Below are 20232 nucleotides of genomic sequence, written 5' to 3' on the forward strand. Positions count from 1 at the left end.
GACAGAAAACTGTACTTGAACAACAATTAAGTATAAATAAATAAATAAATAAATAAATAAATAAAATTAATACATAAAAATAAATAATTAATTGATTGATTTTTTTTTCAAAAAAGAACTTATATGCACAACCTGTGGACATGAACTAAGGGGGGATTGCTGAAGGGAATGTGGCTACAAGGCAGAGGGGGTAAATGGGGAAAATGGGATAACTGTAATAGCATAATCAATAATATATATTTTTTAAAAAGGAAAAAAGAGTAAGCACATTTGACATGGGAAATTTCCTCATATAATACTAAGTTGTAAAAAGCAGGATACTGAAGTACATATATAATATGATCCTGATTTTGAAAGAAAAAGCTATGTTTCTATATATACATAGAAAAAAAGAAAAATGAAATACAATGTTATCAGAAATCATCTCTAGGTAATGTTATGATAAGTGATTTTTCTTCGTTTTGTTTATCTGTATCCCCACATTTTTTACAATAAGCATCTATTATTTACATAATTGGTGAGGATGATAGTTAAAAGTATATTTGAAAAATTAAATCACTATATCATTCCTTATACCAAATGGATTAAATGTTTGAATCTGAAATGATAGAACCATAAACATACTAGAAGGAAATATGTGTAATGTTTTTAATAATTCCAGGGAGGAAAAGACCTAAGATTCCATATATCCTAAAAGCCATAAAATCAAAGATTAATTTGACTATATAATCTAAAAATACTGCATCATAAAAGAAAATCATTATCAAGAAATCAAAAGACAACCTGGAAAAACCAGTAACACAAACTAAAGACAAAGGGCTACTTTCCTTAATATATCAATGCTCCTAAACATCAATAAGACCAAGGCCAACAACCCAATTAAAAATTGGGCAATGGATGAGTATAGATAATCCACCAAAAAAAGGTTAATACAAATTTCTCTTAAACATATTTCTATGTTCAATCTCATTCCTGAGGGAAATGCAAACTAAATCTAGAATATATTGAACATAATATATGTCAGATAAAGAAAGACATGAAATTTTGATAACACATTTTTCTTTTGCAACAATGTGAGGAAATAGGCACTGCCATACATTACTGATAGCATTAACAATTATTTTGACCTCAATGGAGACAATTTGAAATTTCTATCAAAACAAAAAAGCATCTACCCCATTTATGACAAACCCACTGCCAGCATCGTACTCAACAAGCCTAAACTACAAGTATTCCCCTTATGATCGGAAATAAGACAGGATTATCCATTTTCACCTCTTGTATTTAACATAGTACTGGAAGTCTTAGCCACAGCAATCAGACAAGAAGAAGAAATAAAAGGCATCCAAATTGGAAAGGAAGAAGTTAAATTGTCTTTATTTGTGGATGACATGATACTGTACATAGAGAGCTTCAAAAATTCCACCAAGAAAATTCTAAAACTGATAAAAGAATTCAGCAAAGTAGCAGGATACAAAATTAATATCCAGAATCTGGTGCATTTTATATGCCAATAATTTACTATCAGAAAGGGAAATTAAGAAAACAAACCCATTCACAATTGCATCACAAAAGAATAAAATACCTAGGAATAAATTTAACCAAAGATGTAAAAGACCTGTACTTTGAAAATTATAGGACACTGAAGAAAAAAAAACTGAAGAAGATACAAATAAATGGAAGCACATATCATGTTCATGAACAGGAAGAATTAACATCATTAAAATGTCCATGCTACCCAAAGCAATGCATAGATTCAACACAATTCCTATAAAGATTCCAATGTTGTATTTCACAGAAACACAAGAGGCCTCACATACCAATAGTGATCCTGAGAAAGAAGAACAAAGCTGGAAGAATCACACTAACATCAAACTACACTATAAGGCCATAGTAATCAAAACAGCATGGTACAGGCATAAAAACAGACACGCAGATCAATGGAACAAAGCAGAGAGCCTATAAATAAATCCACACCTTTATAGTCTATTAATATTTGAGAAAGCAAGCACATACAATGGACTAAAGATAGTTTATTTATTAAATGGTGTTGGGAAAATTGGACAGATACACATGGAAAATGAAATTAGACCACTTTCTAATGCCACCTACAAGAATAAATTCAAAATGGATCAAAGACTTAAATGTTAGACCCGAAACTATAAAAGTCCTGGAGGAAAACACAGGCAGCAAAATCTTGGACACTGATCATAGCAATATTTTATCTGATATATCTCTCTCCAGGCAAGGGAAACAAAAGGAAAATTTTTTAAAGATTTTATTTATTTATTTTTAGAGTGTGAAGGGAGAGAGAGAGAGAGAAAGTGGGAGAGAGAGAAACATCAATGTGTGGTTGCTGGGGGTTATGGCCTGCAACCCAGGCATGTGCTCTGACTGGGAATCGAACCTGCAATGCCTGGTTCACAGCCCACACTCAATCCACTGAGCTATGCCAGCCAGGGCAAGAAAAAAAATTTAAAAATGGGACTACATCAAACTAAAAACTTTTTTGCACAGCAAAGAGACCATCAACAAAATAAAAGGACAACCCACAGAATAGAACATATTTGCCAATGCATCTGATAAGGGGTTAGTATCCAAAATTTATGAAGTACTTGCAAAACTCAAAACAAACAAACAAACAAAAAACCCAAGTAATCTTATTTTAAAAATGAGCAAAGTACCTGAATAGACACTTCTCCAAAGAGGACATATAGATGGCCAATAGACATGAAAAGATGCTCAGCGTCACTAACCATCATTTAATATTAATGAATATTAAAACCACAATGAGATAACACCTTACACCTGTCAGAATGGCTATCATCAATAAATCAACAAACAACAAGTGCTGGTGAGGATGTGGAGAAAAGGGAGCTCTTTTGCACTGTTGCTGGGAATGTAGACTGGTGCAACCACTGTGGATACCTCAAAAAATTAAAAATGGACCTGCCTTTTGACCCAGTGATCCCACTTCTGGGACTATATCCAAAGAAACCCTAAACACTAATTCAAAAGTACATAAGCACCCCTATTTTAATTGCAATGATTTTTACAATCACCAAGATATGGAAGCAGCCCAAGTGTCCACCAATAAATGAGTGGATAAAACAAATATGAGATATTTACTCAATGGAATACTACTTGGCAGTAAAAAGGAAGAAAAATTCACCCTTTGTGACAGCATGGATGGAACTGGAGAACATTATGCTAAGTGAAATAAGTGAGTGAGAGAAAAACAAGTACCATATGATTTCACTCATATATGGAATCTAATGACAAACTCAACTGACAAAATAGAGACAGATTCATAGATGGAGAGCAGGATGACAGCTATTAGGGGCAGGTTAAGGGTTGGAGGGATCCAACAAAAAGGGGAAAGGACTCATGGACATGGACAACAGTGTAGTGATTGCAGTGGGGAGGGGACTATAAGAGGGTTAAATGGTAATGAAAAAATACAATAAAAATGTTTTAGCCCTGGCTGGTGTGGTTCACCAGTGGATTGAGTGTCAGCCTTCAAACCAAAGGGTCGCCAGTTCAATTCCCAGTCAGGGCACATGCCTGGGTTGTGAGCCGGGTCCCCAGTAGGGGGCGCACAAGAGGCAACCACACATTGATGTTTCTCTCCCTCTTTCTCCCTCCTTTCTCCTCTCTCTAAAAAATAAATAAAATCTTTTTTAAATTTTTAAATAAAAAAATAAAATTGCATCTACCCTTTGACTCAGCAATTTTATTTCCAGGGATTTATGCTACAAATATACTCCCACATGTGCAAAAAGACGTTATTTACAAAACTATGGAAAATAAGGGTGGGCTGGAAGATGGAGGTAGAAACCCTTCACTTCCTCGCGCAACAAAAAGGAGGATAACAACCGATCTAAAATCAATAAACAACCACAAGTGCCAGAAAATCAAACTGCATGGAACTCCAACAACCAAGAAATTAAAGAAAAAGTCAACCAGAACAACCAGACTGGTAAAAACCTGCAGCAAGGCCGCAGACTGTGCGGGCAGGGCTGGCTGAGAAAAACCATGATGAGATGGCAGACTGCGTGGAGGGCTGGCTGAAAATGAAATTGAATTGAGACTCAAAGTTGACTGTGGACTATGGCTGTTGCCACAGTGGGAGAAGCTCCCAGTCTCACACAAGAATTCATTGGAAAATGGGCAAGAGCCAAGCAGTTGACTCCATTGTTCCCTCTCTGGCCCCTCCTCCATAGGCAGCACCACAGTGCAGCAGAGGGTTGCCCTGCCCAGGTGAATACCTATGACCCTGACCCCCTTACAACTTAACAGGTGCCTTGAGACAAAGAAATAAGGCCCAAATGAAAGAACAGAGCAAAACTTCATAAGGAGAGCTAAGCAATGAGGAGATACCCAACCTATCTGATGGAGAGTTCAAAGCCCTGGTAATCAAATTCTCACAAAACTGATTGAGCTTGGTCAAGAAATGAAAAGCCAAATGAAAGATACCCAAAATGAAATAAAGCAACATATTCAGGGAACCAACAGTGATAGGAAGGAAACCCAGACTCAAAGCAACAATTTGGAACAAAAGGGAAAATAAGCATCCAACCGGAATAGAGGAAGAAAGAAACAAGAATTCAAAAAAGTGAAAAGAGTCTTAGGAACCTCTGGGACAGCCTGAAACAGTACAATATCTGAATTATAGGGGTGCCAGAAGGAGAAAAACAACAGCAAGAAATTGAAAACTTATTTGAACAAATAATGAAGGAAAACTTCCCCAATCTGGAGCAGGAAATAGACTTCCAGGAAGTCCAGGAAGCCCAGAGAGTCCCAAAGAAGTTGGACCCAAAGAACACACAAAGGCACATCATCATCAAGTTACCCCAGATTAAAGATAAAGAGAAAATCCTAAAAGCAGCAAGAGAAAAGGAGACAGTTATCTACAAAGGAGTTCCCATAAGGCTATCAGCTGATTCCTCAAAAGAAACCTTACAGGCAAGAAGGGGCTGGAAAAAAGTATTTGAAGTCATGAAAGGCAAGGACTACATCCAAGATTACTCTATCCAGCAAAGCTTTCATTTAGAATGGAAGGGCAGAGAAAGTGCTTCTCAGATAAGGCCAAGTTAAAGGAGTTCATCATCACCAAGCCATTATGATATGAAATGTTAAAGGGACTTATCTAAAAAAAGAAGATAAAAAATATGAACAATAAAATAACAACAAACTCACAACTATCAACAAATGAACCTAAAATAAAAGAAAAACAATGAAAACAAAAACTAAGCAAACAACTAGAACAGGAACAGAATCAGCAATGGACATCACATGGAGGGATTTCAGTGGGGAGGGGGAAAGGAGGAATGGGGGGAAAGGTACAGGGAAGAAAAAGCATAATTGGTAGGCATAAAATAGATGGGGAGAGATAAAAATGGTATAGGAAACAGAGGAGTCAAAGAACTTATATGTACAACCCATGCACATGAACTAAGGGGGGGTGAAATGCTGGAGGGTTGGGGGTACAGGGCAGAGGGGGATAAGGGAGGAAAATTGGGAAACCTGTAATAGCATAATCAATAAAAATACTTTAAAAAAGAAAAAATAAAATAAAATGAGGGCGGGCTGTAAGAGTCGAGGTCTGTCAAGAGTAAGGGGGAAGCCACACATTTGGAGTAACGGGGTCTAGAGTTAAGAGAGAGAAAGAGTCTATGACAAAGAAAAGAGGTCCAGAGTGAGTGAGAGAGACATGGGGGTGCACCACAAGGTCCGGTGTATAAGGGGAAGCCATGGGGTCTGGAATAAGAAAGAGGATGCCCACTGGGAAGCCTGCTTGAAGAAGACAGCGGCAGAACTGATGGAGCTGTACAGGATCTGCCTAACCAAGCACGGATTCGTGAGAGATGCCTGGAGCTGAACTGTGACTGAGAATGTTGAGCTGCAGACTTCTTCTCTGAAGGACATACGGAGAAGCCAATCTCTTGGGACGTGTGCCTCCCTGGACCCCACCATGACCCAGTGTACCATGGCACATGTTTCCCTGAACCACCACATGGAGGATGAGAACAGTGTACCCCAGATCCTGAAGGAGAGAGCGGCTTGGAGAGGATGGTGACTCTAAAACCCACAGGAGCACATTCCAGAGGGGATGGAGATATGTTTATGCAGCCAGCTTAAGAACAGATAAGAATATGGAGAACTTCTGAGCATGGTTTTGGCTTATAGCCTGGTGGTGAGCAGGGGAAGTGCTGGGTCTTGTGGGAGAACAGGGCTCTGAGCAGGAAAAAAAAAAAAAAACCACATTGGAACAATGTAACAGCAAAAGGCTGGAAACCATCTAGATGTCCACCAATAAATTACAGTTCATCTAAATAATGAATCAGGTATTTCTAAATGTACTGGCATGAACTACTTCCAAAATAATCTTAAATTAAAAAGGTACATGTAAAAGAGTATATAAAGTATGTTGCTGTTTATATGATATAAATGCTTAGACTATCTCTAGAGAATAAACAAGAAATTGCTAGTAGTTACTGTTTCAGGGGAAGAGAATTGAATGTCTAGGATTATAACAGGAAGAAAATCTCACTTTTTGAGGTTTTTAAAAAACTTGTTTATTTCTTTCTTTTTAGTCTTTGGGTTTTGCACCATGTGCATGTATTGCTTGTTCAAAAATTAATTTTTTTAAAAGTGAACAGAAGTTAAAAGATCACTAAGAAATATAGATATGGGGAGGATATAGCTCAAAACACCCATGCCTCGACAAGCTTTGGGTAAATGTATAAAACCTTAATCCTGCAGATGGAGAGAAGGGTCATGGATTCCTTAGGCCATAGGGAAAAAATGTTAAGCTACCATAGATGATTTAAGAAAGTTAAACAAAGATATATTTGAGAACAGGTATAAGTCAGGAGGGAAGAAAATCCAGAAAGCTCTATAGATATAAAGTAAGAAATATTCAGCAACACTCAGGGATAGAAAAAAAAAAACTTAGGAGAGGGAGCAGAGGGAAGGGGAGAGAAGGATAAGGGAGGAAAGAAGGGGAAAGGCCTAGATAAAGAACAAGTATAAATAACCCATGGACATGGACAACACAGTGGGGACTGTCTGTGGGAGCGGGAGGGGGGCATAGGGCAGGGGAGAACAATGGGGGAAAATTGGGACAACTGTAATAGAACAACAATAAAAAAAGAAAGAAAAAATACTTAGAAAGTTATACTATACCATAGAACTAAAAGCATGTTATCTGGAAAGATCACATGATACTAATGACACTAAGGTATAATAAGAGGAATTAAAGAGGTCAGCTTTCCACTGTATTTGGCACAGACATAACCTTGTTAGCAGCTCTGCTCCAAATTTATTGATCCAGGCTGTTTCTATAGCCAATGAGCAGTTCTTTGGTGATTTGTGGTCAGGCATGCCATGGAAGAATCGTGACTTCTTTCTTGCCTGAGAATCAACCCAGCACACATACACACATTACACATGTCAGCAAGTGCTTTAGATTTTTTTGTTGTTTTTGCTTCTGCTTTCTTGACCCCACTGCCATGCTGATGAGTCATCTGACAACATCGCTGCCTTTAACTTGTGTTATTTATTATTCTTCTTAGAAGCTAACCCTTTTGTGCTCCCCTACCAGACCCATCCAGTCTTACCCAGGAGCAAACTAAAAGAAGTAGAACTTATACGACAAATTGCTCAAACCATCTAAATAAGCAAATATCACTGAAGATACACTGGATTATTTCTTTTTTTTTTATTGTTCAAGTACAGTTGTCTCCATTTTCCCTCTACCACTCCCCCCACCCCAGCCACCTCCACCTCCCACTTTTAATCCTTCCCCCCTTGGTTTTGTCCATGTGAAGACACAATGGATTATTGCATGTGAACACTACAGCAGCCAGAAAACAGGTATTAAGAAGAGCCACAAAATTATCTAAGTTACACAAAATCAGTAAATAAAATTCCCTTGTGATAGGCTGCTCAGAAGCTTTCTAAGTGAAGTGTTGTTTGAAATTGTAAAAAGTACAGGTTAAGCCTCAGGCTACTGGGCCTGAATACCCTCTGTGGGCAACTAAAAACTGTTTAAACAAGCTGGCAATTTTTCACTTGGCCCCATGAGAACACAGATTATGAATATTTGTTGTTGTACATATTCCAAAATAATAATTTAGAATATTTATTGTATCCTGTCTATATTTTACATGTTAATTATTATATAGTTTCTGCAATTGTTTGCTTTTCAGTTTCATCAGGAATGCTACCCAACTAGAAGAATGAAGCCATCAGTAGGAGCCTTGACATTGTCTCTCCTGACATCTAGTGGATGAATGCAAGATACCACAATAACTACCAACATAACATCTTCAAAGGATCCGTTTTGGGTAAAGTGAATCAACCAATCTCTCTCTCTCTCTCTCATCTAATATCTTCAGATCATATTTCAAGGTGAAATGCAAAACTGAGTATCTCCTACTGATGAGTCTGAGTTACTGGTTAGATTTGTACTCACCCAATGGCCATGTTTTTGTTTTTCCTTAGGATAGCCTGGTAATTCCATAAGCATTCCTTTTGGAGGCATCAAAGACAAAGTCCACTAATCAAAAGCATGTATTCATTTTCTGTGGTTGCTGTAACAAATAACACAAACTTAGAAGCTTAAAACAATGCACATTTATTATCTTATAGTTCCAGAAGTCAGTAGTCCTAAAATCAGGGTGTCAGCAGGGGTTCAATTCTTTCTAAGGGTTGTAGGGAATGATGCATTTCCTTGCCCTTCTTAGCATCCAGAGGCTGCTCACATTCCTTGGCTCGTGACTCCATCACTCCATCTTCACTTTTCAGGATACAACTCAGGCAGTTACCCAGTCTTCAATGACATGACAGCATTTGCTTGTATTGGACCAATATCTGGCTTGCAGTGATCAATTAAACTGTAGTGACATTCTTGATGGGGCAGGTGATGCTCTGCAAAACAACATGATCTTTAGCCCCTAAAAGCTATGTTTTTAACTTCAAGTTTTGAGGTATTATACTGGGGTTCAGGAAATCTGGTTCCTATTTCAAGATCTCCTAATTAGCAGGATACTTAGATAAATATTCAGTGACTTAACTGACATAACAAAGATACCCAGAGAATTACTGCCTACCTTCTAATCTATCCCCTAATTATTTCCTAATGCCTGAATTTGAAGAGGGGAAAAGCAGGGGATAGGAAGCCATTTATTCAACAAATGTAGATAAAACTTAATATGAAAATAACCCTGGAGCCCTGGCTGTTGTGGCTCTATGAATTGAGTGCTGGCCTGCAAACAAGAGGGTTGCCAGTTCAATTCCCACTAAGGCACATGCCTGGGTTGCAGGCTAGCTCCCCAGTGAGGGGCACATGAAATACAACCACATGTTGGTGTGTCTCTCCCTCTTTTTCACCCTCCCTTCCCCTCTCTAAAAAATAAATAAATAAAATCTTTAAAAATAAAAGAAAGAAAAAGTCCTGGAAAAGGATAACATTGTAACCTTGATGTAAATAAGAAATAAGCTGACCTATACAAGATCCTGTCCTGAAAACATATTTTAATAGGCCAGAAGAAAGAGACCGTCTGAATGCCTGAGGGGCTGGGAGTATGATGTTCTGGTGGGAGACAGGCCTGGAGTACACACGATTTAGTCTGCTTCATGAAGGTGCATATGGCTGGCCCAAATGTGAGGAAATGGGGGTGGTTTTAAGATCTTCAGAAATAATTCGACAAAAACAAAAACCTTATTATTGCCACTAAGACAGTGACTGACAGGACAAACAACATGTGAAGAGATATATACTTGCCTCTTTAAGGAAGTCCCTTTTAGAAAACTACAGCCACTTCACTCTCCAGTTCTGTACTTTTCCAACAAAGCACCACTGGGGATTAAAAAAAAAAATGAATGCTGTTCTCTTCAACCAAAAGGGAAGGAAATGTGGACGAGGCTCATCCAAGGCCATGAGAGTGGCCACATAGAGAGAGCCCAAGTTTGTGGCAAAGTTTGAGAATGACAGTCAGGAAGACCAAGATGGTGGTCCTACTGCAAGAAAAAGATGACTTTGCCCTGAGCGGTAATCCTCAGTGGGTTGGGCATCATCCCACAAAGCAAAAGGTCACCAGTTTGATTCCCAGCCAGGGCACATGCCTGGGTTGTGGGTTCGGTCCTTGGTCAGGACGCTTATGAGAGTAAACCAATCAATGTTTCTCTCCCTCTCTTTCTCCCTCCCTTCCCCTCTCTCTAAAAAATAAATGAAATCTTTAAAAAAAGAAAAAGTTGACTTCTGCAAGATAGGAGACTTTCACTGAATAGAACTCTTCATAAAGTTTAGTCAAAGCAAAAGCTGTTATCCCCTCCTAAAGTGAAGTCAACATGGAGGTGGGAAGAAGAGAGGTTTTCTGGTCTTTCCTTGGCCTGCCATTTAGTAAATCAGTGTGACAGTGGCCTGAAAAGCAATATTCCTTCCCAAATCCTAATGCCCACTCAAGCACAAAGCATCAACATATCTGTAGCCACCCCAAGGTCACTTTATTTCATACACAATTTTAAAAGTTTTGAGACCCAATTGGAACCTCAGTTATGAGACAATTTAAATAGGAGAAACTGTGATTTCAGGGTATGCGACACTTTTATAGGCCAACAGTCAGGCTCGTTAGTGTGAGAAATCAATCAACAATGTTATGGATTCAGACTGTGCTATTCCTTACTGTGACATTCATTATTCAACAAACTACTAACAACTGTACAATCCAGTACGAGCCGGGCCTCTAAGAGATAAAGGTCAATAAATTTCCATCAAGGGACACATTCCTGGACAGAAGGACAGACTTCCACAAATACAGTAGAAAGTGGTAAATGCCATAAATGAAGTATGAATAATGTGCTACAAAATGTCAGACAAAGCAGAAGCTGTTTCTGCATTGGGAAGGACAGGAGGAGACACAGAGAAGCTTAACTCAGAAGATTGCTTTTGAGCTGGAACTCTGAAAGGTAGGAGTGAATAGGGTTTATTCTCTTCTGTTATTTTATCTACTTATTCCAGTGAAGATAGTTCTCACCCAGCCCCACTACCTAGAGGACTCTGCTATACATACTGCTTAGAGCTTTCAGTTCTCCTCCCCTTAGTCTATTCCCACTTGCTGACTATCATTGCCAGCTGCTCTGGCTCTCAGCTCCTTCACACCTCTGCTGTCTTTCTTATGTTTAAAATCACCAATTGCAAAAGTAACTCCTTGGTACATCAAGATGATACATGATGCAAGCTGCATAGCCCAACACTCAACACTCCTCTCTGACAAAATACTGGTCTTATATCAGACAAACTTTCTTTGAAGATAAGTTGATAATGGAAGAGTCCAAGTTTAAAGAAGCAAGAACAATCTACCACTGCCTGCCAAAGAAGAAAAAAGTAGGAAAGGTCTTTGCTCCATTTTGAAACCTATAAATATTGAGTAAGGACAAAAAGAACCTTTTGCAGCCCTGACTGGTCTGGCTAAGTGGATTGAGCACTGGCCTGTGAAACAAAAGGCCCCCAGTTCAATTCCCAGTCAGGGCATATGCCTGGGTTTCAGGCCAGGTCCCCAGTTAAGGGCATGTGAGAGGCAACCAACTGATGTTTCCCCCACACATTGATATCTCTCTCCCTCCCTTCCCATCTTTCTGAAAATAAATAAATAAAATCTTTTTTTAAAAAAGAGTCTTCTGCAGTTTGAGATGCCCAAATCAGGTATTGGTCCAGCCAAGTGTCAAATACCTATGATAAAGATTTAAGTAGACATCACTTCACCCTACAAAAGATCTGTTTTGTTTATTTATCTATTTAGTTGTGTATTTTAAATGTATTTACTACTTATAATCCATTTTTCTGAATTTGATACAATTAACAAAAAATACAAGGATACATGTACCAAGGATGATAAAAATAAAGATATAAATAACATATTAAAACTCTAATAGAGATAGGAAAAGAGAATTTTACCACAAACCAGGGATGAAGTAATCACCATAATTGGTGTTCAGTTTATTCTAAGCATCCTGAGAACCAAGACCAACCAAGACAACTTCTACCCCCAAAAATCTATAGCTGTCTGAAAAACTGCACTTCTTCCATTAAAAACAAATGTTTTCCTGGTACTAAATTCCAGGTGGTCTTTTTCTTAAGAGTTTTTAGTTAAAAGGCAAGAATATTGTAATCATTTTCAACAAATCATTCTCTGAAAGATCCAGAATCGCTTTATGTGATCATTACATACACTCTCAATAAAAGTCAGTTTTTATGCTCAACTGTATTTAGAGAACCTGAGGGAGTGTGTGCTTAACATTTTAGTGACTATCACTAAATATCTTCAACTATTCTTTGATGTAATTTGACTAGAAGTCATTTCAAGATAGAGTTCTCTGGTAAGTGCCTTAAATGCATTGATGGTGAGGTAAGGGTGGTTAAAATGCTTTATGCAACAGAAAAGTGGGGCATAGGGTAATGAAAATCAAGGGACATGATATGTGTTTTATCACAGATGCTGCTGGTTGGCAGGACCAACATTTTTGTGTGTATTCCTTACTTCTTTAGCAAGAGTGATGATTCTGCTCAAAATGTTAAGAGAATTTGGAACCTCCCAGGGCAAGACTATGGCCCCCATGACTCCATGATCCAGAACTTTCCTACCTCTCTTTTCCATCAAATTTTGCCTGCCCTATTTCTGTCAGTGCAATTCCGCTTATTAACTGTTATCCTATAAACATAGTTTTAGTTGTCCAATAAAGATTCAAATAAACAGAATACTATGAGTATCTCCAGAAAACAGATTTCAATGTATTACCACACAGTAAAAGTACTATAAAGATCCCAACTCCATAATAACTTTGTATGGTACCAAGTGGGTACTGGAAATATCAGGGGGAACACTTTATAAAGTATATGATTGCCTAACCATTATGCTCTACACCTGAAACTAATACAAAAATAATATTAACTATAAACTGTAATTGAAAAATAAAATTTAAATTAAAAAAATAAGATCCTAACTCCAAGTAAGATAAACTAGGAGAGCCCTGGCTGGTATGGCTCAGTGGATTGAGCGCTGGCCTGTGAACCAAAGGGTCACTGGTTGGATTCCCAGTCAGGGCACATGCCTGGGTTGTGGGTCAGGTCCCCAGTGGGGGGGGTCGCATGAGAGGCAACCACACATTGATGTTTCTCTCCTTCTCTTTCTCCCTCCCTCCCCCTCTTTCTAAAAATAAATAAAATCTTTTTTTAAAAAAAGATAAACTAGGAGAATATTTGGACCAACATTCCATACCTGAACTTCAGAAATGACTAGACTGCAGGACTCCCTGTTGAGTAGTGTGTCCTATCACACTAGAGATAAAGTATAAATAGCAGTTGTATAACAAACAGGTGGCACAAGGGTAGTAGGTCTAATCATGTCTTCTGAAATTGAAATTTAACAATGACTCTGTTCACTTATATCTCCAGGAACAGTTTGAATCCTCATTCTTGTATCGCACCTTGTTTTTCAATCTTCCAAATGGAAGATAAAATTGGATCCATTCCTCACACCACAGACCAGGATAAATTCCAAATGGAACAAAGATTTCAGTGTAAAATCTGAAACCATTTATTAAAAATGAACGCTTTCTTACCCCCTTAGCCAAAAATGTGTTATAACTTTACCTACTTTTTCTTTTTTTAGATGTGTTAAATGTGTTTATTGATTTTAGAAATAGAGGAAGAAAAAAATTAGAGAGAAAAATATCAATGAGAGAGAGAAGTATCAATTGATTTGCTCCTATATGCACCCCAACCAGGAACTGAACCCATATCCTAGGTATGTGCCTTGAGCTGGAATTGAACACTAACCTTTTGGTATACGGGATGACACTCCAACTAACTAAGCCACACCAGCCAAGGCTACCTTCTATTTTTAATTTAAAAAAATTAACATTAGGTAATATGGGTAAATATATTTTATTAAAAACTATAATTAGCTCTGACTGGTGTGGCTCATTAGAATGGGCGTCATCCTGCAAACTGAGAAGTCGCCAGTTAAATTCCCGGTTAGTGCATACTCCTGGGTTGTGGACCAGATCCCTGGTTGGGGGCATATGAAAAGCAACCAATCAATGTTTCTCTCACACATCATTGTTTATCTTCCTTTTTCCCTTCCTTCTCTTGTCTCTAAAAATGAACCAATAAAATCTTTTTTTAAAACTGTAATAATTACAAAGTGAATTTGGAAGAAAAAACAATAGGAAATGCAAGGAAACTCAAAAAAATAAAAGCTCAGATGGGAGGGCACTAGTTCCATCAGGTAATAAAATGTACCATAAAATCTCTTATAACATAAAATAAGACAGACCACTAACAGAATAGAAAATCAGACTTCTGGCCAAGATGGAGGTATAGGTAGACACACTGTGCCTCCTCGCACAACCAAAAGAAGGACAACAACAAATTTAACAACAACAAAAAAAAACAAACAGAACTGACATAAAATCAAATGGTATGGAAGTCTGACAACCAAGGAATTAAAGCAGAAACATTCATCCAGACTGGTAGGAGGGGTGGAGATGGGCAGCCAGAACAGAGAGGAGTCCAGGCAAGACAGTGGCTGGCAGATCAGGTGAGACAGCAGCTAGCACAGTGGATGATCCCACATTTTCTTGCAGATAAACTGGAAGGAACAACTGGGGAGCAAGACAGACCATGCAACCCCAGGGTTCCAGTGTGGGGAAATGAAGCCTCAAAATCACTCACTGAAAAACCTGTGGGGGTTGAGGTGGCACAAATAACTTCCAGTCTCACAGTAGAGTTCATTTGAGAGACCCACTAGGTCCTAGAACATACACAAACCCACCCACCTGGGAATCAGCACCAGAAGGGCCCAATTTGCTTGTGGGTAGTGGCAGAAGTGACTGAAAGATGGCAGAGAGCTGAACAAGCAGCATTGTTCCCTCTCATACCCTTCCCCAACATACAGTGCCACAAAGCAGTGATGTGAGTTGCCCTGTCCTGGTGAATACCTAAGGCTTCGCCCCTTATAAAATAAAATAAGACAGACCAATAACAGAATTGAAAACCCAGGCATGCTGAGAAAAGGCCCAAATGAAAGAACAGGTCAAAGCTCCAGAAAAAAAATACAACTAAGTGACAAAGAGATAGCCAACAAATCAGATGCACAGTTCAAAACACTGGTAATCAAGATGCTCACAAATTTGTTGAGTATGGTCACAAAATAGAGGAAAAAGTGAAGGCTACACAACATGAAATAAAGGAAAATACAGGGAACCAACAGTGAAGGGAAGGAAACCAGGACTCAAATCAACGATTTGGAACAGAAAGAAGAAATAAACATTCAATTGGAACACAATGAAGAAACGAGAATTCAAAAAAATGAGGAGAGGCTTAGGAACCTCCGGGGCAACTTTATATGTTCCAACATCTGAATCATAGGGGTGCCAGAAGAAGAGGAGGAAGAGCAAGAAATTGAAAACTTATTTGAAAAATTAATGAGGGAGGATTTCCCCAATCTGAAAAATGAAATAAACTTTCAGGAAGTCCAGGAAACTCAGAGAGTCCCAAAGAAGTTGGACCCAAGGAAGCATACACCAAGATACATCACAATTACATTACCCAAGATTAAAGAGAAGGAGAGAATCTTAAAAGCAGCAAGAGAAAAGGAGAGAGTTAACTACAAAAGAGTTCCCATTAGACTATCAGCTGATTTCTCAAAAAAAAAAAAAAAACCTCACAGGCAAAAAGGGCCTGGAAAGAGGTATTCCAAGTCCTGAAAGACAAGGACCTCCATTCAAGATGACTCCATCCAGCAAAGCTTTCATTTAGAATGGAGAGGTAAAGTGCTTCCTAGATAAGGTCAAGTTAAAGGAGTTCATCATCACCTAGCCCTCATTATATGAAATGTTAAAGGGACTTTTCAAAGAAAAAGAAGATGATCAAAAATATGAACAGTAAAATGACAACAAACTCACAACTATCAACAACTGAACCTAAAAAAAAAAAACATACTAAGCAAACAACTAGAACAGGAACAGAATCACAGAAAAGGACACATGGAAGGTTATGAGCGGGCAAAGGGAGGGAGGAATGGTGGAAAAGGTACAGGGAATAAGAAACATAAATGGTAGCTAGAAAATAGACAGAGGGAGTTAAGAATAGTATAGGAAATGTAGAAGCCAAAGAACTTATTGTATGACACATGGACATGAACTAAGGGGGTAGGGAATGTGAGTGGGAGGGGAATAAAGGGGGGGGGAATAGGACAATTGTAATAGCATAATCATAAAATGTATTTAAAAAAAGAAAAAAGAAATCCAGAAATAGACCCAATTATAGATACAAGTTTAGTTTAAAATAAAAGAAGCACCTCAAATCTGAGAGAAAAATATGGGCTTGTTAATAAATAGTACTGAGGTAACTATGACTCAAAAGCCATTAGCAAAAAAGGTAGATAATTTACAGAAATTTTTTAAAATTTTTCTGTCAAAAACCATTAGTAAAGTGAAAAGATATAAGACAGAAGACATTAATACCATCTCAAAAGGACTCAGAAGCCAGATTGAATAGTCCCAATGGTAAGAGATGGGACAATTACAGTATCAATGAAAATATTAGCTGCACTGGATTGAAGTCGATCAAACATAGAACGGGGAAAAAGTAGGTTTACAGTTGTAAGTATACAAAACAGTTTATTCTTTTTTTTTTTTTTGGAGAGAGGGGAAGGGAGGGATAATGAGAGGGAGAGAAACATCAATTGGTTACCTCTCAAATGCTCCCAACCAGGGACCTGACCCACAACCCAGACATGTGCACTAACCAGGATTTGAACTGGTGATCTTTTTCATTCACAGGCTGGTGTTCAATTCACTGAGCCACACCAGCCAGGACAACAGCTTATTCTTGCATTATTATTTATTAATTATTTTATTGTTTTCCATATAAACAACTGTAAACCTACTTTTGCCCTACCCTGTATACTTGAACCCATGAGTTCATAATTAAGCTAAAGGGTAAACACTAGCCACTATTGAAGGATGCTAATAAACCAACTTATTATTTTGAAACACAGTAATAAGGGAAGAACTCATATATTTTATCCTATATACACTGGAACTCACAGTAATCAAATAGATATAAGGAAGTTGTACTCTCTATAATTAGTCTAGCTAATAAAGAAGGGATGTGATAATTAGAACATCACCATTTTGCAACCCTTAAGGAGTTAATTTACCTTGGTATTGATCATCAGCACTAGGTGACTAACATTCTAAAACAGACTACCAGATTTTGTGTATTTCTCAATGGAAAATCAACATAATACAGCAGGAAACTCTTCAGGATGAAGAATGCACTTTCCTCAACAAATAAATTACAATAAATTAAGAGATGGAGGGGTGGCTGCATTACAAGTTTCCCATTTGGAGAATGAAGTTTATCTTGCCAGAAACAATTGTCACCCATTGCAAAAAAATCCACAATCAAACAGTCAAGAGTGATATGGAGTACCACAGAGAGAGCTTCCAGTCATGGAAGTAGCACCAGACAGAGTTAAGAGAGAGCACTTTTCCTAGCTCCATCATCAATCACTTGTATGACCTTGGCCTTGAGGGTGCCTTCCAGGGTTAATGATCTCTGATATGAACACCTTAATTATCAATGATTCAGAACCAATGTACACAAGAAACTTTCTGTAAGCAATAAAGTGAGCAATAAAGACAAAAAATTAAGAGATGGAGAGAGATCGTATAGATTAAAATAATTAAAACACCAAGGAAATAACCACAATATGTGGTCCTCTTTTGGATCCTGAGTTAAAAAAAGCAATGAAAAAAAAAAGCACTTTTGAGACAATTAAAAATATGGAATACTAGACAACAGAAAGAAAGGAGCTCCTACCCTTTGCAACAGCACGAATGCAACTGGAGAGCATTATGCTAAATGAAATTAAGCCAGGCAGTGAAAGACAAATACCATATGATCTCACCTATAAGTGGAACCTAATCAACAAAACAAATAAGCAAGCAAAATATAACCAGGGACACTGAAATTAAGAACAAATTGACAGTAACCAGAGGGGAGGTGGTAGGGCATAATGGGGGAAAAAGTGGGAAGGGTTTTCAGGAACATCTATAATGGACATATGGACAAAACCAAAGAGGGGTAGGATCAAGGGTGGGAAGTGGGGATGGCTAGGGTTGGGAGGGGGATGGAAACAACTGTACTTGAACCACAAAAATTGTGAGGAAAAAAGAAATATGAATACTGACCTGATATTTGATTATATTAAGAAACTATAGCATTTTAGAAGCAACAACAGTATTGTGGTTATTTTAAGTATCTTTATTCTATAGAGATACATACTGAAATACTACTGATAAAATTTACTTCATTAAATTTAATTCATCAAGATACTATTTGCCATAAAGAAAATCACCAACAAAATAAAAAGACAGCCCACAGAATGGGAGAACATATTGGCCAATACATATGATAAGGTGTCAATATCCAAAATTTATAAAGTGCCTACAAAACTCAACACCAAAAAACAAACAACCCAATTAAAAAATGGGCAAGGGACCTGAATAAGCACTTCTCCAAAGAGGACATATGGATGGCCAATAGACATATGAAAAGATGCTCAATGTCACTAATCCTCAGGAAAATGAAAATTAAAACCACAATAAGATACCACTTCACATATGTCAGAATGGCTATCACCAATAAAGCAACAAACAAGTGCTGGTGAGGATGTGGAGATAAGGGAACCCTTTTGTACTGTTAGTAGAAATGCAGACTGGTGTAGGTACTGTGAAAAGCAGTATGGAGCTACCTCAAAAAGCTAAAAATGGATCTGCTTTTGACCCAGCAATCCCACTTCTGGCAATATATCTGAAAGAACCAAAAACACTAATTTAAAAGAACATAATTACCCCTATATTCATTGCAGCATTATTTACAATCACCAGTATATGGAAGCAACCCCAGTATACATCAATAGATGAGTGCACAAGACAACTCTGGGACATTTACACAATGGAATACTACTCAGCGGTAAAAAAAAAAGAAGAAAAATTTATCCTTTGCAACTGTATGGATGTACCTGGAGAACACTATGCTAAGTGAAATAAGCCAGTCTGAGAAAGACAAATACCATATGATTTCATTAATATATGGAATCTAATGAACGAACTGAACTAACAAGGAAAATGGGGACAGACCGATTGATGGGGAGCAGGATGACAGCTAGCAGGGCAGGTAAGGGGGTAGAAGGATTAAACAAACATGAAAAAGGACTCATGAATATGGACAACAGTGTGGTGATTGCAGGGGTGAGGGGGTTTATAAGGGGAATACATGGTAATAGAAAAAATACAATAAAGATTAAATCAAAATAAATAAATTAAGAAAATGAATTAACTAGGAGTATAACTAAAGCTGTCCCTCCCATAGCCTTCCCCTAAAGAGTTGTATCTGAGAAAAAAAAATTCTGCAATAGGTCAAGAAAGCATTACATATCAGAAAAATTCTTCTGAGTACCAAGAAACAACAGCACAAAACCACCCTTCTGAAATATGCCAAGATATGGCTGAATTAGGAGACCTCTCTCCTAAATTGTGCTATGAAATAGCTTTAATTCAAGACCATTCTTCCAAAATGTGTCATCAGGATATGGCTGAAGGTGAAGACCTCTCTCCTAAAATGTGCCAAAAAACATCTATAGCCAAAACCCTTCCTTCTAAAACATATGATGACATAGCTCACATAGAAGGATGCTCTCTTGATGCACACACCAAACCTGATGTGCCTAAAGGCTAAGCTCTTGGAACACACCAAGAAGAGCTGAACCCAATGAAGACACTACTGAACCAGATGAAGGAATAGCTGGGACTGAAAGTTTTTTTTCCTAAAATACAAGACACAACTGTGCCTAAAGATCTTTCTATAAAAGCAAACCAAGAAACATTTCAACCTGAACACTTTTCTCATGAAGCATACGAGGTCTATCGAGAAAGTATTTAGCCATATAACATGAAAAATAGACATCTATTAAAGAAGATACAAGATACAAGAAACATCATACACAGAATAGTAACACCTCAGTCCCTTTCCAAGCTTGGGACCTCACACAGTTCTCTCAGTCACCATCTGCTGCCCATCATATTTTCCTCAATTTCATTGACAGTCTGAAATCTCTTCCCTTTCAAAGGTGATTTTAGTTTTGGGGAAAAGGC

General features: G+C 37.9%; 1 pseudogene; it reads left to right on the plus strand.

The window, feature by feature from the left end:
* Window positions 1-20020, plus strand: part of LOC123805076 — a 152636-nt pseudogene extending 132616 nt beyond the window's left edge.
* Window positions 20021-20232: the final 212 nt, after the last annotated feature.

The sequence above is a fragment of the Phyllostomus hastatus genome, unplaced genomic scaffold, assembly GCF_019186645.2.
Source record: "Phyllostomus hastatus isolate PE091 unplaced genomic scaffold, TTU_PhHast_1.1 phas_scaffold_28, whole genome shotgun sequence".
Lineage (NCBI taxonomy): Eukaryota > Metazoa > Chordata > Mammalia > Chiroptera > Phyllostomidae > Phyllostomus > Phyllostomus hastatus.